The sequence below is a fragment of the Silurus aristotelis genome, assembly GCF_946808225.1.
Source record: "Silurus aristotelis genome assembly, chromosome: 3".
Lineage (NCBI taxonomy): Eukaryota > Metazoa > Chordata > Actinopteri > Siluriformes > Siluridae > Silurus > Silurus aristotelis.
The window spans coordinates 17,869,994-17,894,673 of record NC_139576.1 but is presented as its reverse complement, the minus strand read 5'-3'; the positions used below and the strand labels follow the sequence as shown (position 1 = coordinate 17,894,673).

At 37.6% G+C, this 24,680-nt stretch overlaps 1 long non-coding RNA gene across 2 annotated transcripts in view; it reads left to right on the top strand.

The window, feature by feature from the left end:
• Nucleotides 1-356: 356 nt before the first annotated feature.
• LOC310723255 overlaps nucleotides 357-24,680 on the top strand; it is a 28,717-nt gene continuing 4,393 nt past the window's right edge. Inside the window, exons 1-3 of one of the 2 annotated variants that reach the window (XR_014532624.1) lie at nucleotides 357-1,256; nucleotides 10,062-10,101; nucleotides 18,708-18,786. This is a non-coding gene — a long non-coding RNA (uncharacterized lncRNA). Of the gene's footprint in view, nucleotides 1,257-10,061; nucleotides 10,102-14,245; nucleotides 18,574-18,707; nucleotides 18,787-24,680 lie in introns of those variants that run through there. The other variant, XR_014532625.1, reaches the window with a different exon arrangement.

The window sequence follows — 24,680 nt, the reverse complement described above, 5'->3', positions numbered from 1 at the left end:
TAAACTGCAGCAAAAGCCATTTTTTTCATCACTGCCTATTGTTTAAATGATCATATCAATGATTTGAACAATAGGCAGTGATGAAAAAAATGGCTTTTGCTGCAGTTTATTTTGCTTATATCCTAAATATGGTTATATTAGCTATCAATAATAGTTAGATTATTGATAGCTGCACACATTATGCACAGATATTTACATATCTGTGGAAATGTTTTTTTTTTTTTTTTTTAAAGAGAGGCAAGTCTATGTGTGGGGTGTGCTGAGGTAGGCTGGTAGGTAGGAGGTGAGGGAGTGTATATGTGTGCGCGTGAGTATGAATGTACTGTATGTAGGGGGAGCTGACATGGAGAGCTATATGTAGGCAGGAAGCCTTCATGCTCACGCATGCTTACTATGCCGCATGGGGGTGGAGAGATGCTATGTAGTTAAACCCACTGCTAGTGGATAAGCCAGTCATACTGACATGCAGATAAGCACAGAAAGAAGCAAGGGCTTGGCCTGAGAAATGCATACACACTTACAGACTCATATACATTGTACACACAGAGGAAAACAGTACTTCAACAGGATTTTGCATGTTGTCACTAGCAGTTACACAAACAAGCAGAGAGGGGAAGGAAGAAGAGAAAAGAAGACAAAGTAGTCTGCATATGGAAAAGCTCAGCCATGTGCACAGGTAAGAACAACTCCAGAAACTCTTTGTGTGTAGCAAATTAAAATGGACTAGTCATGTTTATATATATTTTTTTAGTTGTTGAAACATTCAAGGGTCATGCATTTTTTTTAGGTTTATACACTTTATTATTTTACTTTCAGTCAAAATAAGTAAAAGTCAGCAGAAGGATGGCACTGTAGTTTGTGAGCATGTGGATTTTTTTTTTAGTTCACTGAAGAATATAAGTAATGAGCTTGTATGCTGTTTTGTTTGTGTGTGCGTATGTGTGCGTGTGCGTGTGCGTGTGTGTGTGTGTGTGTGTGTGTACGTTTATGTGTGTGTGTGTGTGTGTGTACGTTTATGTGTGTGTGTGTGTGTGTGTGTGTGTGTGTGTGTGTGTGTGTGTGTGTGTGTGTGTGTAAGAAAGAAAGAAAGAAAGAAAGAAAGAAAGAAAGAAAGAAAGAAAGAAAGAGAGAAAGAAAGAAAGAAAGAAAGAAACTCTAATTGTTGTCAGTGAGAGTGCATGCCTGCAGCATAGGAAGGAGGGACAAAGACTGGCACTGTCTTTGTTCTCTACAGTTGCATGGCAGTTACTAAGCAGGTAAATAAAACAACAGACATACACACACCTTTCTGCTTTTGCCCTGATCCACTCAAACTCAGCAGCAGCTGCTCCAACACACAGAATATATTCATTGGGGATGGTTGTTTGTTTTATTGTCTGTTCCCAACCAGAGGAAACCAGATCAGAGGAAAGCTCCACCAGCCTCCAAAACATATTGTGCCTCCACACGGGTGTGAGTGGGTGGATTTGTGCAAATGTGTGTTTTAGTGCAAATGTGTCTAAACGTGCATTTGCTTGTGTTTGCCCAGAAGAGTATTTGCGTGTATAAGTGTGTGGGCGTTTGGATATAGGTATTTGTGTAGGTGGGGTGTAGCTGTACATGTGTGGGTGACTGAGTGCATGTGTGAGCGTAAGACTGCATGTGCTTGCCCCCTTGTGTGTGTGTGTGTGTGTGTGTGTGTGTGTGTGTGTGTGTGTTTGTGTGTGTGTGTGTGTGTGTGTGTGTGTGTGTGTGTGTGTGTGTGTGTGTGTGTGTGTGTGTGTGTGCGGATTAAATACACCTACTAGAACTGACACTAATATAAAAAGCTGGGATGCCTGTCAAACTTGAGCATTCCAGCACACCCTGACCCCATACTGAATGCTGAGAATTTCAGCTAAAACGGAAAGACAATAGCCAGGGGGACATTTAAGAGGTTTTAGTTCAGATCCCTGGGAATCAATCCCCCGTGTGCAGTGGGAAAAACTAGAGCTCAGGCCTGTATTTCAGGTTTCAGTTAGACAGTTGCAGCCTGCTGCTGAGGGGCTTTCCCAAAATTGGGCACCATCAGGAGGGGATACAAAAAGACCCACCTGTGGTGCTCTAAGGACTGTGGTGTCTACTCTCAGTGGGAAATGTCTTGCTGTTGTATCCATGTAAGGCTGCTGATATTTTTTATTTTCAGTTGGCTGATTAATTCAGTGTGGATTTGAATGGTGTGTGGTCTGAAATGTAGTCTAGTTTTGTACAGGGTAAATATAAAAGACAAAGATGCCTCTCTCATTATATCTCTTCATGGGGTTGACGCATTGACGAATCTTGCTCACACACAGACCCCCAACAGAGCCTTTTATATGTTACTGATAATTATAAATCTAGCTTTTTATACAATTGCATATATTTGTTCAATATCCCAGCAATCTAATCTTACTAATAATAATAAAATGATTGTGGAGGAGATAAGGTAATTAAAGTTATATTAAACTCAAACTTATATCAAAATATAAGTTTCTTTGTAGGTAATTCAAATACCTGTACAGATAAAGTGAAACTCACTTGTCGTTTTTTTCCTAAAATCTTTGTGCAAAATACTGCCTGGGACTGGTTTCATATATATATTTTTATTTCAATATATTATACATTTTAAATATCATGTGTGCTGGTATAATTTATCAGTTGGCTAATAAGTATTGTAGGTTGTAGATAGGAATTCTGGGTGAGGTTAAAATGGAAAAATAGTTTGAATCCTGATAAATATCTCATGTCTCAGGTTAAAAAAGATCAAACTAAATATATAAGATTAAGCATTCTAAATAACAAAACATATACTAATAGGATTTCTCCATGTAAAGTACTGACAGTTGTTTTTACATCATCACATAGCAATTTTAGAGAAGTATTGGTTATGTGGACTTACTGATACATTGCATCATATGTTAGATGAAATCCCCTCCAAAAATAACATGTTTGCCTTGCATCAGATTTAGTAAACTGAGCAACTGATGAGCTAATCTGTGTTAGCATAGTGCAGAAATCAGCAGAAATCTTTGAATTCCAGTTGTCGCATGTGCTGCTTGTACAGATATATAGGAAAGTCCCTTAGCTGTAAGCTAAGTAAATCAGCTAGTTTAGAAATGTATGCAGTGTTCAGAATGACTGGAAGTGCGGTAAATAAAATTATATAGGAAGCCCGAATTATGTGCTGCAGGACATCTGCTGACACTTCCCATGTTGTGAAGAGGTAGAGGTGTGTGGTAGATGCAAGAAATTAAAAAAAGTGTCAAGAATTTCATGATAAATAGTTGAAAAATCAATTAGCAAGTGTAATTTACTGTTTTCAGATGGCATTGATCAATAAAAAAATAGCAAAAATAAATACAATATTTAGAGGGTGGTGAAAGAAGATAGAAATTATATAGTATGTGAGGTAAAGGAACACATAGCACTGGGTTTAGCACTTTGGAATCTTTGAAGGTGTTATTCACAAGTAGTTTATATATCCCGTTACTCCCATTTTATGATCATAATATAATAATGAGGGAATGTAGGGTTGTAAGCTGAGTGAAAGATCAACAGAAGCCCGCTGACCCACTCTTTTGATGTGATTTGGGATCACTGGTGATCCATGTAATGATGACTGAATGTTTTTCAGTTTGGAGAGGTTTCTGTAAGAAAACCACCCCTGAATGAAAAAACGCTAACATTGCATAGACTTAAAGCATTTAAATTATCAATTCAGTGACATTTGTTTCATTCTTTTTTCATCACAAAATAAACACTATTATATTCATGTAAACAAAATGTTCTGAAACAGCTTTATTTATTTATTTATTTATTTATTTCAGATGTCTGTTCCAGAAGTTGATATTTAATAAAATGCTCATATTTAATTTGAACACTTTTTAAAGGTTTAAATGAAACAAGAAAATAACTAATTGAAAAATTTTTTTTTTACATGTTTACAAAACATTTTATTGTGGGGTCATTTAGTCAATCTGACATAAAGTAAACTTTAAAGAGAAGAAAAAAAAATGTCTATAGGACCTAGTTATTCATTACAAATTTTTCCAGTCTATCCAAACAAATGCAACATGTCCTTTAGACCACAGTTAAACAAATTCCAGCCAGAGTTGCTTAAAGCTAAAATTCTGTGATGTTCTTGTCTGTTTTGTCAATCCTGAAGAGATGCATTCTCTATGGATGGGATAGAGAGAGTGTGCATGTCAAATGTTGCTATTTTCTGCTTTCTTGCACATGTGCAATAGTATTTTGATGTGTGACTAAAAAACAGTAGATAACGATTTATACACCAACTAAGATAAGTTGTCTTGCTGTTGACTGTGTAAGTTTGATGAAGCTTGATGATGTGATTTTATATCAGTCTGTTAACATTAACTAGACTTGGTATGATTTTCCAAATAAGGAACAATGTTTAAATGATGGTAAATGATGTTCAGTGATTAAATTATGGTATTTATAGACTAATTGGCTTGACTGATTTAACTACATTAGAAATTCTTTAACAATAAGCCAGAAATAATTCTGGAAAAAAAAAATTTATATTACATATAAAAAATATATATATTATTATTTTATAAAATATATATTACAAGTTAGAACAAGTTAGAACAAGTTAAAACTAGTATTGTACAATATTAGTTATATACTTTATGTATTATGCTTTTGAAAATCATAAAATCTGCCTATGTTTAACACACTGCATTTGTTTTGTAAATAAAACAGTTCAGTATCACTATGGGGTTTAAATAACACATATCCTCATCTTATGTGTATCAATAATTTCCATTTTATTTTAGTATTCGCAGTTCGAAGATTGTAGCTTTATATTCATGTTTGCTAATAAATAAGTTTTGATATAACTATAATCATTAATCATTATGGCCTTTTCCCAATATCTTCCTCAGTCTAACATCAACGTCTCAATTGACTTATAGTCACAGAATTTGAATCTAGTATAATAACTGAACACAGTCTTCTGTACAGGACAGAAAATAATATTTACCCAGATCTGGTTATATTTTAAAAATATAAACAATATGATTCAATCTCTGTATACTTCTAGCATTTTATGTAATTTAAATACAATTACATTGTAACGACCGTATACATAACATACTCTGCACTGCAATTACATTATCTCTAGATTGACGAACAAAACTTGAATAAAAGTATTATTTAACAATAAATTTAATAAGCATGTGTTGCTGGCTTTACTTGTTTATAAATAGTTTAGTTTTTTATTATTTACCTTTTTTTAATTGGACATATGGTGTTCTTCACCACACATTTGTGTGAGTTCATAGAAAATGGTCCAATGTGTCAATCAATAAACCATTATAATTTTGTGAAAATGTACTCTGCTATGTTTTCTTACAATACAGGGATGTTTTGTGAGTCTTAAGCGGTCCTTATTCTGGGGCTTCAAATTTCCCCAGCTTGATTCTCACGTCATGACTCTCTAAACATCTCTGCAACGTGTTTCTGAAAAAGTGAAAGGGACAGTGGAAAAAACATGTTCTTCATATGCCAGTCTGGCACTTGGGAAATTTTATGTAAATTATTGGGCACCTCCCACAGTTGTTGTATTTCCCCTTGTACGTCCTATCTGAATTCGGGACATAACTGAGAGCACGCTGGAGATAAGAGAACATAATATGAGGTGAATGAAACAATGTGGTCGGTTAGGTGAACTCCCATCATAATCGCTTCCTGCTGTCATTTTCTCTGGTGAAACCCCGGGTACCTACTGTAACTGAAAGGGAGGGGGACATGAGGAGAGGCATGTTGTTGCTTAGGGCTTTTCCTCAACATAACTGTCTGCTTACCATTACATCTTTTTTATAGCCTGAATAACAGAAGCCAGCAAATACCGCAATTCATATTTAGTCTCAATAAAAGAATGAAAGACTTTTATAAAAACACGCTGAAAGATTTTCGTTCTTATTCATGATGCCCAAAAAATGGGTGTCCTATTGCTACTTAAAGTGTTAAATAGAGACTAGTGTGAGGTAACTACGCCCTACCGTTTAGACAGGAAAACGTCTGAGTAATATAGAAGTAAAGAAATTAGTTTTTCAGAGGGATTTTATATTTGTCATAATGTAATCTTTGTGAAGTTGGCAAATTCACAAAGAAATAGCAAAGAAATATAATTATAGAATTTATGATGATGATAATGATGATGATGATGATGATGGTTATATTGTTGTTGTTGTTATTGTTTTTGTCATAGCGCATGTTAAATCAGAATATCGGGGACTTTTCAAAAATGAACACAGAGTTTACGACATTGCGCAAAGTACATTTTTAGACTTTCCTGAGATGTTTGGAGAAAAAAAACTGAATAATTATATATATATATATATATATATATATATATATATATATATATATATATATATATATATATATATATATATATATATATATATATATATATATATACACACACACTCTGTGTGTGTGTGTGTGTGTGTGTGTGAGTGAGAGTCCCCGAGTCTGGAGAAGGGCCGGCCCCGGCTGAGCGGGGGGATTTCTGCAGCGCTTTAGCCTATATGGTTAGTAGTGAAGTGAGCGGGGGCCGTGTGTGAACGGGCAAATACAGAGGGAGAAGAGAGAGAGAGAGAGAGAGAGAGAGAGAGAGAGAGAGAGAGAGAGAGAGAGAGAGAGAGAGAGAGAGACGCAAAGATAAAAAAAAAAAAGAGAGAGCGCCAGAGAAAGAAAATAGACAGTAGAAGAGAGAGAGAGAGAGAGAGAGAGAGAGAGAGAGAGAGAGAGAGAGAGAGAGAGAGAGAGAGAGAAAGAGAGAGAGAGAGCGCGCGCACTGTTCCCCACAGTGAGCCGGTAATTGCACGAGGTGGCCGCCGTAGATGGAAGCGGCAAATGAGTGCCAAGCGGGTGAGTGATTGACTGAGTGACACAGGCATTAGCATTATGAGTGTGTGCTGCTTAGTCGCGTTTTATGTTCCCGCTAAATGCTATGCCGTTCTTTCTCTATGTATGTATTGTTTTCCACGTCGGTGCTCGATGTAATCTGGGCGGCGACGCTAAACTGAAGGTAGGAGCTTCGGGGGGGGGGCTAGATTTGACAGTTTTTTCGAAACATCCTTTTCATTTAGTGTTTTCTTTTTTGTTGTTTTAATCAGCGCCAATACAACGGCAGCAATACGATCAAACAACCGGCGGTGGTACACACGTATTATCTTTTCACTAGACATGATGAACACAGTCTAGATTGCGCGTGCGGCTGCTGGTGAACATGTGCGCAGTTTCTGTGCCACTGCTGTTGGAAACGACGCAGTAACAGAGAAGAAGCCGACTGTGTGTGGGCGTGTGTGTGTGTGTGTGTGTCTGCGTGCACTGACAAATACCATTTATTTGAGGGCTGGGAAAGAAAAGTGCAACGAAGAAAACTTTAGCTGTAAGTGGCCTTAGTGCTCAGGCGCGCGCGCACTCACACACGCATACACACACTACTATCAGGGTTCGGCTCTTGCAGCGCAGAAATGCTGTGTTCTGCGAGTGCTGGAGGAGGAGGAGGAGGGAGAAAGGCTTCTATGTGAACCGAGGAGACGGAAATTCTTGTGTGTGTTTTGGAATGCGATTGCCCCGGGGGAGACCTCGTGACAAAAAAAATGAGTTGAAGAATAAAATAGAGGGGTGAGTTTAGAAAGAGGGGGAAAAAAGCTGGGGGCGCGTTTCCCCTTCCTCTATTTCCTCTCTTCAGCGAGAAACACACATATATACACACACACACTGGCATGCACGCACGTGCGCGCACACACACACACACACACACACACACACACAGGATTGAAAAAAAATCTTTTTTTTTCTTCAAATCCAAAAGTCTTCAAAAGTCTTCAAATCCAAATGTAATGAATGAAAACATTTATGGAATATAGCAATAACACAAATGAACCCACTGGTGTTTATATTATTGTTATTATTTTTGGTTATATTAATAATAATAATAATAATAATAATAATAATAATAATAACTATTATTATTATTGTTGTTGTTGTTGCCGTTGATGACATATTAAAAGTTGATATTAAAACCTTTTTCTTTTAACCTGTAAAGGACACACAACAAGCTTTATTTATTTGAAGTACGTGGAAGAGTGAATATTATGTTTACATTAATGGATATTTCTCAACTAAAGCGACATGCCTGTTTTATTAGAATTCTTTTATTTCAAATAGTTTCCATAAGGGGGCACACATGAGACATGGTATGTGTGCATTGTTTTAGTCAGTGGGCCAGAAGGAAGACTGGCGTGACACTATGATTTCATCTGAACGTCCCAAATCTCTTAAAGTACTGACTGTTCGGAAGTATACTTTTTATTATTTATTCAATAATTGCATTGAATCTAATTGACCTGGTATATAATATGAGAGGTAGGAAGAAGTTGAACCAGGCTGGGAGTTTACAGGGATATTTTCCCCTTTGCCAAAACAAAGTTTAGCACATGCATATATATTTTTATATTCTAACTTTTTTGTTGTGTAATTAGAATTTTGTGGTGCGTTACATAAACATTTGCAAAAGATTCTCTAAAGAACCACATACAACACATTCAGTGATATAAAAATGTGTTTTGTTATTAGATATTTTTCTAATATTGTATATTAGACTAATATTGTTATTTGTCTATGAACATTTTTCAATCACATTCATGATAATGTTACACATTTTAAAATGTACTACTTGTACTATCATGTACAACAGTTTAGGATTTTACCATGTTGGAAAATCTAAATGCAAATTTTGAGCAAAGAAAAAAACACGTCATTGTTCATTTCATACAAATATAATAAATGATCATCCCTACAGTGAAACATATGTCTTTTATTTGTGAGAATGTTAAATGCTACATGCATATATGAGTTATTAAGCTCCCACTGTGTTTCACCTGTTGTTTACCTCTTTTACATGTTTTTAAAAAAAAAATTTATTTTAATCAAGTTTAATTTAGGATGCCACGTTTAATTACTTTCCTCACTATAATGTTGCAAAATATGATTATGTGTGTAAACAAACCTTGCAAAATTAAATCAACTTCACTTTTTAAGTGTAGTGATTACTTACAATAGCGGAAAAATGCAGAATATTTGAAGGTTGCCACATAATTTAAGTAGCACACAAAAGGAAATATTTTCTGATTGGCAGAGAGCCATGTAAATTGCTTAAATTATCACTGTTCTATAATTGCCTTTATAAAAGAATCCTTTTTTTGTTGAAAGTGAACCATTTCTGGAAATTGTTCATGATAACGCCTACCTAGCAGTTAATCTTACACAAAAAGCAAGTCAGTTTTGAAACAATTGCTAATATCACATCTGATTGGCTTGCAATTACAAAGTCTATGAGCGCTGTCAGACATGTCACATTTCCCCTGAGAGAGCTGCTAATGGATCCAGTGCCTCAACTCATGTAATAATAAGAATACCAGTGATTTATAATATAGAATATCTTACTTTAGTACCACACTCCCACTTGCACACCAAAAATCCTTCCTATTATGGGACCAGGCCTAAAATTGCTACATTTTCATGTTAAATTATGTTCAGAAAGGTACTGAGCCTGAAATCACAATAAAGGGTATATTACAGCCTTATTCTGTACATAAATTTTAATTCAGGTACACTCTATCTGCTTTTTTTTTTAATAACAGGTATAATTATGATATACTTGTAATTCAGATGAAAATAAATGTAATGCAATTATGGCGGTGATTTGAGTTTTTTCTTTTTTTTTCTGATTAAACCGCTCATCCTCAGAGACCATGTGAGCTCCTGAAGAATAGCTGTTAGTTATCGCCCACATGCACAAATGTGAAATATTTTAATGAGCAATCTGTCTCATTTTGAATATTATCAAGCCAATCCATTTCTACAAAATTATCTCTCAGTCATGTCACTTAGAGAATTTAGTCACTTAGAGTTTCTGCAAATTGCTCAATAATAAATTACCACCTAACACTGCATTAGGTTTCTAGAGACATAATGAATTTGTAATATATCAGTAATTGTAGATACTTTCATGTCTCTTCTAGGTGCTGTCATGCCATGGTGAATGTGGATCACCAGACACCGGTAAGATTAATACAATTAATGCCAATATGCTAAATGTAGAAAAGTAGATTAATTGAAACTGATTGGCAGAGATGTATTTAGTGTGTTAGTAGAAAAACTGTTGTGTTTTTCTTTGATGTATAGTGGGACATTTATTAGGTTTTTTGTTTGTTTGTGTGTGTGTGTGTGTGTGTGTGAGAGAGAGAGAGAGAGAGAGAGAGAGAGAGAGAGAGTCTAAGTGTGTGTGTGTGTGTGTGTGTGTGTGTGTGTGTGTGTGTGTGTGTGTGTGTGTGGAATAAGAAAAGAAATATAGCAACAGACTGTCTCACATGAACTGTCCAGCAGCCCTAATGATTCTTTTATAAAATAGATCAGGGACTAAGATAAGTGCAAGAAATTTAAGATGAATCCAGATTGTTTCTCAAAGGTTGATATGCATGCACTTGTGCATGTACTCACACACACACACACATATGCACATAAAAAACAAAAGCTTAAAAAGAGTGTTATCCCACACATTATCCCATGTGTCCGTTTTGTTTGTTTTTTATTTTCTTTTTCAAGGACATCATAAATGTAGGCTCAGGCTCAGCTTGTGGGTAGAAACTGTACATGTACTGGCAGTGGAAGAGAGACAGACGCGTCTTTAGTTTAAGGCCCACAGGCTCTGAGCCCGGTGTTTTCACACCCACATTTGGGTGTGTGTGGGTGGATAAGTGGGCAGAAAGCCTGTGACTCATCCTCCTTCAGTCCTACACAGGGCAGCTCCCTGCCACCCATCATCTCTGAGCCTCTGCTTCCACCTCCTCTGCTTTCCACCCATTTAGTTTCCTTCTTTCTCCTCTCCTCTTTATGTACAGTTCTCTCTTTACACCTATATTCGGATTTCCTCTTTGGTCCTCTCATCTTCGGTTTTCTGCTTTCATCTCCTCCTTTTTTCTATAATCCCATTTCTTTTGTCCACCTTTACTCTTCTCTCCTAATATATCATCCCTTCCTTGTCATCTTCTCCTCCTTTCACACCTTTTGCTGGCTCCTTCTTGCTTCTTTTCCACTCCTCTCCGCTCCACATGTATTTCTTTCTTCTGTATTATACTCTCCGCTTCTCCCTGCTTATCTTTGTTCTCTTTGATGTCGCCATATCCACTGCGCTCATCCTATGACTAGTGACTGTTTGTGTTGATTCAAGAGAGCAGCATTAGACATGTTAGGGGAATTGCCATGAGTCAGACATCACATATTTCTTTATTTCAGTTACTTGGCAACACATTTGTCTTTCAGCAGAAAACTTTTGTTGCCTTAATATGATTGTGTGTTCACATCTTTATTTTGCTTTGGGTTTTTGGTCTTTATTGAATATATCACTAATTGTCGCTCATAGTAAATTGTGCTTTTTTGGAGAATTCACTTTGAAAGTACAAGGAAAACAACAATGCACAATATGGATCTATAGATAATGTCTGTTAAGCAAAATTTCATTTAAAATATCAGTGTGAAGAAGCCATTTTGTCTTGTCAGGTGCAACATTGATAGAGACAGTGACCAGATCACAGAGGTCTGGCTTTTATGCTCAATCACATGTGAGGGCAAAAACAGACAATGCACTAGGACAGAAAGACTACTAAGGATACTACTACTAAGGATATGCTGAGGCTAGGCGCCTCAGTGACACAAGGACAGAACTTAGTGCGGGACATATGTCTCTGATATATTATTTCTGGAGAAAATGAACTCCTGTTCCCTAAAGCTCTGTAAGGAGCTAGAAAGAAGTACTTAGTTCTTTATTTACTCCTTCTCCGTTACTTGTTTTCATTCTTGCCCACTGACCTCTCTCTCCTTCTCTCTCTCTCTCTCTCTCTCTCTCTCTCTCTCTCTCTCTCTCTCTCTCTCTCTCTCTCTCATGTTTTATTGTCTGATTCAGGTTATTACACTCTTTTGTTTCACCTTGCTTTTCTTTTTCTAGTCTGCTCTCCTGCTTTTCTCTCTTGCTTTGTCTCTCCCTTCCTCTGTCACCTTTTATGTTGTTCAGAATGGCCTTGGGCTTGCTAGCCAAGCCAAACAGTGTAATCGCTTTCCCTTGGTGATTACACCACTTTGGCTTGGTGGGGAATGAATCGAAGGGAGCTTTATCGGCATTGTATAACATCAGCACTTTCTCCCCGGCCCAGCAGCTAAGATAATTGAAGGTGGTTCTTCAGGAAGTGCCTGAAAGAGTCCCCTTGTCTAGGCTGGGTAGGGTGGGAGCACACCAGCTGGGGGCTGGGCTCTGAGTGCAGGAAACCCTGCTCAGCATGCTTGGGGAGAATGGAATGTTTATAAAGATCACGGTCGGAACTTCCAGGATGAGGGTGTGAACTGCTGCCGTTCTTGCTCCCTCTTTCCAATCGCCAACTCAGCTGAGGTGGAGGACAGGGAAGCTGACTTGGCTGTGTCTCTCTGGCACCACGCTACCTGATGCTGTAGTGGGGACAACCCACTTCCAGGATGTAAATGTGTAGAGAGTGCCGGGGTCAGAAAGAATCAAGGCGGGGGTCCTGCATCCTGATTTAACCAGGACAGCCAGAGGCGGCAGGCTGGAGGACGGCAGCCTGGGTGTGTTTGTGTGTGTATGTGGGTGAAAATGAGTGAGTGCGTGTGAGGAGTGGGGAGTGTGTGGGAAGCAGTGAAGGAGGGAAAAAAACGTGGGTGTTGAGGGGGCGAGTGAAAGCAGGATGCTAGCAAGTGAGCGCAGCTTAAAGAGAGGGGGCGAGATAGAATGAGAACGAGCAACAATCTCAGCTGCTTTTCATCTGACACCTTTTAAAGGGCCAGCCAAGGGGTGGAGGAGCAGACGGGCAGGCTCCATTAAATGCTCTCACACTCTTTTCCACCCACTATTCAACTCCTACCTGAAACCCAGCCATCACCGGTGACAAGGGACAGTAAATAAGGACCATAACTCCCTGCCTAACAACATACATGCTAATTGCTTGTTATTATTCAGAATGGTGGTTATTTAATAATAGAGAGGCCTGAGAGATGAATCATTTAATATCTGTTGTATTTGTAATATGTAACTGGACAATACTTTTTTAAAATTTGGTTTCTTCATAAAAGTTCAGATTTCACATATGAATGAAAAAAAAGACTGTATGTATCCAGTATTAATAGCCAGCACTACTGAAAATAAGAGTAACAGTATCCATGTGAGTCCTAATGCATATAATAATCATCACAGCTATAAATCAGTAATGATAATACAGTTTTAATTGTCTGCCCATTTCCTCAGTGGGAATGTTTCACATTCTCCTAGCTGGGTTACACTTTCCTCTATTTGCTGGACAAATTTCTTATTATCAGCTTTTTAAACACATGGTTGGCATAGCTACCAGGCATCCCTGTGGCAGGTTTTGTGCCTTTAAAAGACAGGCCTGTGGCTGTGTGTGCATGTGTGCGAGGTGAAATGTAATACAAGAATGGCATATATGTGGCTGATAAGGCTTGTGAAGTCATGCCTTGCCAGCATGACCATGATGTTGTAGTCTCGTTGCTTTTACTCTATGAACACCAGCTCTGCAGCCACCTAATATAGACAGAGTGCCAGAGGTGAGCACAGCAGGCCAGCTCGATTAGGAGTGAGGAAGGGGGTACCTCATCATCCTGACGTCTTTTACCAGCTGACTGCCTACATTCCTACATTGCTCAGTCTGGCCAGGCCAAGTCATGTGTGGATGTGTACTCTTTCTGAATGCATGGCCACTATGCCAGGCACTTTTCCCCTGCTTTTGATGTGGTGACCTGCTTTTATTACTGGCTGCTACACTATGTAAAGCACTCGGGTTAGGATGTCTCTGTACCATCAAGGAATGTGACTGCTGGGGTGCTGATCAATGATTATCACTCATAAAATGTGTGTGTTGAAACAAAATTGAGTGTTTGAGCTTATGTGTAAATACGTACTTATTGGATTTAAGGAAGACTTTTGATGAGTAAGCATAATAATGCACTTTTACTGAGGCTGCAGCTATTGGTTATTTTAGTAATTGAGTATTCTACCGAAGTATTTTTCTTCAATAAAGAGCAATACTAAACATACAAGAGAAAATAAGACAAGTCTCTTAAAATCAACAAGTAATTTGTTTCATTTTTAGAAACGATTTTTATTGCTAAAATTGCAATCTAGATAAAAATATAAAAACCATAGATAAAAATATAAAAATCAATTTCAAATTACTTTAAAAAAGGTAAATGTACTGTAATATGTATTCTTTATGTGTTTTAGTTTAAAATTATCTTACATTTTGGAAACTTTCTGTTGTGTTCTTTGGCCCATCTTTTCCTCACCGCTCTCCGTTTTCTCTCTGTTCTTCTGTGTTTTCCTGTCAAGGGGTCTCATTTGTAAACGTGGCGTATGCACAAAACTAAGCTGAAAGCTTGTGTACGCCACTTTTCACGCAAAGGTTGTTATTTACAAAAATAAAACTTAATGGGGGAAAGTGTGCACCTGTATGTAAACTCTGAGCCCTGCGTACGCACAACATAAAAACAGAAGGCGAGAAGGGGAATTAGCGACACAAACAGCACGCACCTTTGCGTGAAAAGTCTTCAGCCCTGTTTTGTGCATATCCCATGTTTAAAACTGAGACCCCAGAGTGGTCCAAAGTTTAGCGGTTTGTTGCATCACTAATAATGGTCCGTGCGGAAACACGGTGCTCTGTGTGTAGTTAAATGGACTAAACAAAGCAATGAGGCAAATCATTTGCCTCAATAATAATAATTTGCCTCAAATATAATTTGCTTAAAAGCTTTTTTGTATTAAAATTACTCGAGTTATTTGAGGAACCGTTTCAGTCCTAATTACTACGAAAATGTAAAGCATTAAAATTTATGTTTACTTTTCAAGTAATTATATTATATTATATTGTATTGTATTATACTATATTATGTTATATTCATTTATTTATAGAAAATATTCAAAAGTGCAAAATGCTTCTAATGCTTCCTAATAAACAGAAGTTATCTTGGTGAAGTTGAGAGGTAAGGCAGTAGGGTCTCAGGCTCTCTTTAATCTTTACCTTTATGGAGCTATTGGCAGCCAAGGCTTGCACCTTCTACAAGTAAAGAATGCCAGGAATGCATCTGTATTTCAGTGAGAGCTTCTTATCTTCATTATTTGCTTAAAGATAGCAGCGTTCCTGTCTTTCAGTGTAGTATAAATGTTACCCTGTCCAGATTAAAGCTTTAATCAGGATGTCATTAAATGTAAACAGCATTTAAATTGACCTGTATTACCCTGTTTCTAATTTAGATTGGGGGTTTTTTTTGTCTTCTAGAAAATCAGCCTTTAAAAAAAACTAAAACACATAGTTTTAACTAATAATATAAGGCATAATAATGAGTAGGTTTTACATTTGCAAAAAATGAACATATTATAAATTGTTCTAAAGTACATAGAGTTTTTTTTTTTTTTTATGATTAGCAATCTAATAATCAATCCTAACAGTTTTCAAATATATAATAAAATGAGAATATAGCTAAGCTCATTTTAACCCCTAAATTATATAATTTCTAGAAAACACATTTTTATTATAGCTGATTTAAAGAAGTTAATACACAAAAGCATGTAAACAGAAATGATTGTCTCTAAACAAAAGTATATGACAGTTCAGGTATAACAAAATAAATCATAAAATGACAAATATTTTAATAATGTTAAATATTTATATATAAAATTGTTTAAATACCCACATTATTTTAAGTATTTCATAGATGTTTGTAGGTTTAAATAGAAAAGTCCTGTAATTTCAAAATTATTAACTTACATATTGTGAACTCCCTTCTGAAAGAGTATGTTTGTAATAGTCCATTAAGTCACTGATCTCACAAGCAACAGTGTAACATGTGTATGTTAGTAGAAGTCATTATCTAATATCTAAGGTAGTTTAGATAATTCTGAAAGTGGGAGCAATGTGTTTCTTCCTCTGGAAGTAATTCAACCTTTAAATGAAACAAGTAGGAAGCACATGATTTTAACAACAATAAGTGCTCCAGCTCGCTCTGTACTTACATTTCAAAGCTCCTGAGTCACTAAACTTCAGCCCACTGACAAGAAAATGAGCAAGAACAAGCGCACCAATTTGAAAAGCAGAAAATGACGCACTGACACGTTACTATGTGTGATTCATCGCCACCTCCTCTTCTCTATTTCAATACAAGCTGTCTATGCTGCGGTGAGCTCGGTTGGACCATCCAGACTGCCTCAGCGGGACATAACAAACACACACATGCACACAGTACACACACTCACACACACACCGTCTGCCATGCACATAATGCCAGGGAGAAATGGGCAGTGAAGAGAGAGATCTATACTGATAGGATGAAAGCTCGTCTTTTTCACTAAAATAACACAAGATATTTTAGCATTAGCTAGATTCATGTGTTTATATCGATATTGATTATAAAGAGTTTATAATTGTTTTTTTATTTATATTTATGTTTTAACAACAGTTGTTTAAAAATATTTTTGAATATATATTTGACTGAAGAAACTTGCTTTTTAACACCAAAAATATTGGTTAAATTGGGTAATAAAATGGAAACATTTAATTGCACAAATCCGCATAAATTAAAATCTGAGATAAAATACAGCTCGAATAGCAAAAGTAGAGCTCGAAATCTTATTTCTTAAATGTGTGGATATGTGTGGATAGGTTATCCACGATCTTATTTAACTAACGGTCCTGAAAGATCAATGGTGGATGATGTTGGTGAAGTAAATTAGAGTGTGTGAGGAATTGTTTGTGTGTGATATGACACCAGTGTTGGTTAGTGGTCTGGTATTTGTGTACTTTATGTTGGGACAGAACTGGATTATTTTGAACAGGAATTGAGAGAGTAAATCAGAGGTTGTGTGATCTGGGCCTGGCCCAACCGGCAGTGCGTAGGGGTGACTCAGTCATTCTCCTGGTGACTAACAACACAAATATGGGAGTTTAAAAGGAGTTTCAGTGCCGCTGTCTCCACACAACTGTCGAGGGAGCGACATGCAGGTTGATTGGTCATTTTTCCCTTACTCTCTTTCTCGTTGCTAATTTAGTCCAGGTGAAAGTTGAGATTATGAAAAAAATAGCATTGAGCCCTGGTACAATGAATGGTTTTCCAGAGCCCATGTAAAAATTGGTACTTTTGATATTTCTGGTTGCAGAGGTGGATGCTGGAGATGAAGCCATCAGAATGGGCATAAGTATTAAAAGGGATACGATGTTATAGATGTAATAGTGGTTATACCACTACTGAAAACAACATTACCTGTCCATTGAGGAAACTTGCTCTGTGGCCTCACTTTTGTTGAATTTCCATAAACCATAACGATCCTGTTGTTATAGTGTGTATATGTTGGACCTATTATCAGAAGGATTAGAAAATGACTGGGAAAATGAATGGGAAAAGAATTATGTCGCATTTTCAAAAATTTCTAAAATTTCTGTACATCCTTTCATGAATTATTATTAACAAGGAGTTATTAATAATACTCTTACCCAGTGGCTTACTTAAGAGGGTTCATGTTAGTATCACTCACTGAATAATGGGAAAACTGCTTGTTTCTATTTTTCCGAGGGTAACACAACAGATGTTACGTTTTATGGAAAGACTGTGATGTCTGTGGAGTACTAACACACTGCAAGAGGTTATTTCTTCAGCTGCACATTGTCGTAGACAGCATGTGAGGCTCTGAGAAAGCTGGGCTGTAGTTCATAAAGCCTCATTAGGTTCATTGAATATGCTGGAAGCAACTAAAGAGTGCCAGACATTTGCTTTATTTAGAGACACTGACCATTTTACAGACATGCAAGCAGGGGAGTTTCCTGCTGTTTAGGATCCGCGGCATAGCCTAGGCGTTCTTAGCCAGCTTTGCTTGCTTTTCTCCCCTCCTCCCACTATACTCATTTTTTCTGAATGGGTGTCCTCTGTCTAACCTCTCAATTCTGAGCGCTGAAACAGGACACTGTGCTGAACAGTGATAGGTTGCCAGAGAAATGCTCAGCCCCTCAAAGCCAGCTATAGGACCTCTGGGAGTCAGTCTGCAGTGTATAACCGCTTGACGAGAGAGAGAGAGAGAGAGAGAGAGAGAGAGAGAGAGAGAGAGAGAGAGAGAGAGAGAGAGAGCGAGCGAGCGAGCAAGAGAGAGAGAGAGAGAAGGAGGGGAGGCTCTAGAGGAAGAGAGGGAGTAACTCAGAGTGAGAGAGTGAGGGCGAGGATTTTAAATCCGATGACAGTGATAACAGTGATAGTCAGCTCAGGCTTGAGTGGCGGAAGGGTCGCAGCTGAATCTGGAAAGCCACCTATGGTCTGACCTATACAGCTTTTATCACCAATGTTACTGTCACTTTAAGACTGTTACTGATTAGCCGCTGAAGAATGTGACTGGAAAGAAAAAAGGACAGACTTAAAAAGAAAGACAGAAAGGAAGAGAGAAAGAGTTTCAAGCTGTAAATCATATGGAGAACACCGGTAATATGGTTGAGCTGAACGAAGCTCTGTTTTATTTTTCAGCAGTAATTCTGGCTCGCTGACATGCTGTGAATCTGATCTCTTTTCTTCTGTGTGTTTCTTTCTGTTTCTCTGTGATTGTGCCTCTTGAAAAGGCAGAACAAGGAGAAGACTGAGACCCGGCACATGCAAGCAACATTCATGCATCAGGAAATACTCCGTTCACCAGACTGCGTAAGTGAACAAGATGGGGGGGGACAGAAAGCTCTGGCTACTAATGGATGTCATATGGTGCATGTTAAAATTGAGAAATTGTTTGCAGATTTGAGATAACTAGTCTGAGAAATGTTCAAATTGCAAACAATTATTAGAGAAATTCTGCTTTATATTAATGTATACATGTGCGTGTGTTTTTGGGTCCGTTAGTGTTTTTGTGGATATATATGATTTGTGTGGTTATGACTGCCATTTATGAAGGGTTCGTTTTCTTTATCAACATGTCACATGAGGGGTTATTGGGAGGATAGCTTTTATGCTAACTGAAACTGATTCTTGTGCTGCCATGTAAGACAGGTCTGCATTTAGTTTTTTGTGGTATGACGGTTTATGCTGTCTTTGCTTTTGTATGGAATCATTTGAGCTACTCTTTATACAGGCTAATCTATATAAAAAAAAAATTTGAGGGGAATTCCCCTTGGTGGCAATCATGAGATTCTCTCCCTTTGTGTGTCCACCTTCTGAGTAAGTTGTGGCTGCTTCTAGTGAATTCTGAATGAGGAACTATGCACACACTGTCCTATAGAGCACTGCTGTTTTTTATGAATGAATGGGCTAAAGAAAGTCCAGCGCTGATTGGTCAGTTGCTCCTCGCTAATCAAATGACAGGCTTTCTGTTTAGCCCATGAGAGGTCAGTCAGTGGGTGGAGTTACCGGTCTTTAGTCTTACAGTTCCTTCTTTTATTTTACTGACCAGCTGTTAGGGTGATGCTGGACCAAAAGCTTTTGGTGTATATGTGTGTGTTTGTGTGTGTTTGTGTGTGTGTGTGTGTGTGTGTGTGTGTGTGTGTGTGTGTGTGTGTGTGTGTGTGTGTGTGTGTGTGTGTGTGTGTGTGTGTATGTGTGTGTGTGGTCACTGAACGCACATAGCATTTACGTAGACAGGCACACTGGATTTGGCCTCTTGCCCAGCTGTTGTTCATCAGAATCCAGAGTAAACTCATAAAGTTGACCTTTTTAGTCAGAATTAACTGGCAGCAATTTTTTTTCTCAGGAAATTATATCATTGCCTCCAAAGAACAAATTCCAGGGATATCAGAACATTTAATTTGGTTATGGAACAACTATACATTTTTAATTAAGGAGATCTATTTGATTAGAATAGTAATAGTAATGTATACCTGTTTTTAATGCAAGAGTATGAGTTCATAAAGAAATGATTTATGCCATGAATTAAAATTTTGGAAAAATGTTATAAAATACCATATAAAATACTTTTGGAAAGTGATAATAAAGAATTAATGGCACAATTAACATTTAACCTATGACTTTTTGAATTTTGAGTAACAAATTTTGTATTAAGTTATTGTAGTAGATACACTAAATTGCACCTTTGCCACCAAACTGTAGTGACAGAACACTATAAAGGTGCAAAGAGCACTAAACTGCTGCCTTACACACTAACCCAATTATTTTCCTTCCGGAAACTAGCTCACACAATAGCCGCCCTAAAATTAGACCTCAAGGCTAGCGGCCACCATTGGAGGCTCCAAGCGGAAGTGGAAGACTAAGAGTGTGGGTGTGGGGAGGGTGTGTGCGGGTTTCTGTTGGGCTGATACTTTGTCCCTCTAGAATGTGGAATGCGCCGGTCCAACATTGACCTCTGTGCATGCAGCACGCTCTCACGAGAAGGTGCAGCTTCATGGCCCCCTCCTGCCATCAGCCTCACATACCATCACACACCCTTTGTGCTTTAGCTTCATAAAATACTAACCACTCCCTTTATCTGTGCCAAGATCTATTCACACTCTTATCATATATGAGGCCTGTTCAGGAGGTGCTCTCTGTGGATTGCCATATGGAATATAAAGCGAGTAGTGTGTAAAAGTCACAAAATGGCATATTTCTGTCACTCTAAGTATTACAACAGACCCAGAACATGGCTTTACTTCTCTCTAAAAACAATTTCATAACAAATTAGTATTACAATAAAATTTAAATAGAACTCTTATTTAGTTACTAACCAAATGTTGGTTTAATTTGGTATAATCAACAAACTCAAATTTACTTCAAGTAGTACTTACACAGTGTGACACTTTATAAGCGGCATTAAAAATGTATATGCTGATTTGGGACTCCATTTTTTTAATTAGACTTGCCAAAGTTGTAGTTTCATGAACTTTGTAGTGAATCATGACTTTTTTTTGTAAGGAAGAGAATAGTGTACAAATTTTTCACTAGCTCTGTCATTTTACACATACCCTCACGGAGGCAGGAGTGGCTGATGGAAAGGTGCTGGGCATAAACTGGCACGTAACACCTGGGTGGAGAGTCTAAGGTAACACGTGTACCAAGGGGTGTGTACGATTACACTCAGTACGTCACTAGGTACGTTATTGTGCAGTGGCTACCGTACATGTTCCACAGGGAAAGCTTGTATAACTTGTGCAATTCCAGAAAAGATGCAAGATCAGATTATGCTTCTTTCATTGAGCGTACATTAGTCTGTTTACACAACGTGAATTGTGGAGTTAAGACCAGCATTCTATAACAGACTTGCATTCCCTGCCGACTCTATCTCCTTACATCACTGCTGTCGTTAATGACAGTTGAGATATTATAGTAGATGTGATTGTGTGAATGTGAGGGTGTGTGCATGACGTGTGTACCCAGGTAATGGGAGGGCATGCACTCGCACACACCTTTTTTTGTGTGTCACCGTGCCCATATTTGGGCAGTGTTTCCCGTTCTGGGCACACAGTGTACAGAACTTAACTGTAAGTCTAGGCTGTTCAAAAAGTGACTCCACAAAGGAACAGGATAATCCTTGGAAATGGGAACAACCATGTCCAGTCATTCCAATTAAAATGTTTATTCCTTAGCATAAATTTGCATATTGGGTATGGCCCAATGTATGGATGTTTTTCTTAAGCTTAATCACATTTAATGTTGAGTGAAACTTATAAACAAAAAATTACTTTATATATATATATATATATATATATATATATATATATATATATATATATATATATATATATATATATATATATACTCTGTAACTGTGTAGTAAAGAAAAAAGCAACTGCTTTTTATCTTGATAGGAAGGACGTATACATTGGTAAGCTTACCTGGGCAGGTGACCCAGCAGAGTGCAAGTGAATAACTGAAGAATTGTTTGAAATATAAATAAAAACTGTTGAACCACACAGTTTGTTCAAATCCAGCATGAAACAGTGAGATATACATAAGCAGGAAAGCAGTTTGTTTAAAGAAAACCTGTGGTACATTTGACAATACAGTTTGCAATAAGGTACATACAACTTCTGTTCAGGTCTTATAGAAAGCTAAGGTAAACAAATACTTTAAGAATTGAATGGAGGAAAAAATATTAATTGCATAGCATTATTGAATTTTTTTTTTATCTGAATTATACAGAGACTTCAGAAACATTTTAGCTGCTCATTTTCAACTGCTCATTTCAAGTGCTTCAATTTTCTTCCCAACAAAAATTAACTTGATTAGAACATTCCTGTCATCAATTACACATTTCAAATGAGTTGTGGGCAAATACTAAACCATTCATTTTATTCAAGATGAATTGTCCAGATGCCCTCTAAAATGTTTCACACGTTTGTATAACGAGGACCATGAATACAATTTGCTTCATATCCAGTATATAAAAGCTGACAGTATCCTCTATTCGATTTTGCATCTCAAGGGATGGTTGTTCATACAGAATGCATGTTTTGTTAAAACCTCAGCAGTGTGCACTGCTCTAAAAATGCTGATTATTGATGCTCCTGTTGGAGCCATTACTGCCTCTGTGATGTGCACATGAAGGTGAAAGTGGTTCAGACATCAGCAAGAGGGTCAGTGTGCTCCTAAACAGAGTGAGTATTATGGCTATTTTAAGGAGTGTTGTGCGGCTCTAATGGAACGGAATTTATCGTCCTTCATTTAGATGTAATGCTATACACTTGAGCATGGTTCAAGAGCACGGCTGGACCTAGGGCAGCTCGGAGAGTTATTCACACTGAAGAACATAAATCCTTTGCACTTCCGTCCAGTGTATGTGTGTAAGTGTCCTTCCAGCATACTGAAATGAGGCATTGCCTCAACAGTACTGCGGTAATGAAGTTGACCATGACTGTGAATGTCTCAGCCTGAATGGCAGAGCATGTGTATTTACAGTATGCGTGTGTGTATGCCTCTATGGCTGACACCAAGTCTGCTCCATATAGTGATATTCCTTGAACTAGGGCTGGGCGATATGGCCTAAAAAAAATTGCCGATTTTTTCACAAAAAACCCGATTTGCGATGATTTAAAATCAACCGGCATATGACAAAGAAAATGTACAAAAAAAAGTTTTAACTTTATTAAATGGGTTAAAGTGCAATCAGAAACAACAAGCCACTGTAAATTGTGAAAATAGAATGTAACATAACATAAAATGAGCAAACCTACAAAGAAAAATGTTTTATGAGTGTTTAAATGTGGAACATGATTGAAAATGCACCTGAAGTTTGAGTGATTTTGCCTTTACTTTTCCCCAAAACTCTACAGTAACATGACTTGAAATTGAACAATAAATTTCAAGTAATAGACAGGGACACTGTAAATTAGAAGTATTTAAAAGATTGAGCAAACCTATAAAGAAAAACGTTTTATGAGTGTTTGAATGTGGAACATGGTTAAAAATGCAGTGATGCTTGGAGTGATTTTGCCTTTACATTTCTTAAAAACTCCACAGTAAAATGAGTTGAAATTTAAAATAAGAATATAATAGACAGGGAGATTCTAAATAAGAATTATTTGAAAGATTGAGCAAACCTCAAAAAAAAGTTTTATGAGTTTTTGAATATGGTGGTTCGAATGCTCTGATTGTTCTGTTTCTTAACGGAAAAGCCGTTCTGAAGCGTCTTTACAGGTATTTTGACCGCTCCCACCACCCTTACCGGACGTGTACGATTAGACACGCAACACTAAACAAAGTGCGGCTGCTTTACCGTGTATTTTCGGGATGCGGCTGCTTAACCGCAGTCTTGTTCATTTCGTAGGGCCCTACATCTCTCCCACTCGACAGCATGCCTCTGTTTGAGGTGCTGCAGTAAAGTGGTGGTACTGCTACCTTTGCTTGCTTGTGTATCTCTATGGCAAAACGCGGGGGGGGGGGCTGAGTTCATTCGAATCTATGGAAGCCCAGAGGGGAGCGTCGGCGGACATTAAAGAGAAAACTGATTTTTATTAAAACATATCGATGTAAAAAAATCAATTTATCGCCCAGCCCTACCTTGAACTTTGCCTACCCAGAGACATTTTGCCCTATTAAATCCTGGATTAAAGAGCCATAAGGCAAATTCATGTCACAGTCCTCCTTTCAGCCTGCTCTTTTTAATAGCAAGGATTTCTTGTATTCCATGCCTTCTGAAGGTTAAAGGAGACATTACTTGGGGGTTGGCAACTTTTTTGAAGTTAGTCAGAATCAATTACTCTCACTTCCCCAAATTTTGAGCAATCAGCTAATGAAATTATTCGATGAAAGTGTGGCGAATCAGCAGCATACCCACACTCTGTGTAGGGCAAGTAAATATAAGTGAAGTGAAATGAATCTCTTACAAGCCTCTGATGAGGTCCAGACCAAGTATCCCAGACTTGACCTTTCATCAGGCATTTTGCAGCTGAAGACTCTTCCTCAAATTAAATTAGACTTTAAAAACAAGCCATCAGCCTCTGGAATGTAAGGGGGACCACCTCATCATGAAGGTAATACATCTGTGTTTTGACCCATGAAGTTCCTCAAATCTCTACCCGCTTTTGTGTGGTAGCTCTCGGAATATAGCCATGTTCAAGGCAACAAGAGTGTTCAGAGGAAGTCACAACGGTAACTGACATTTTCATGCTGCTTAC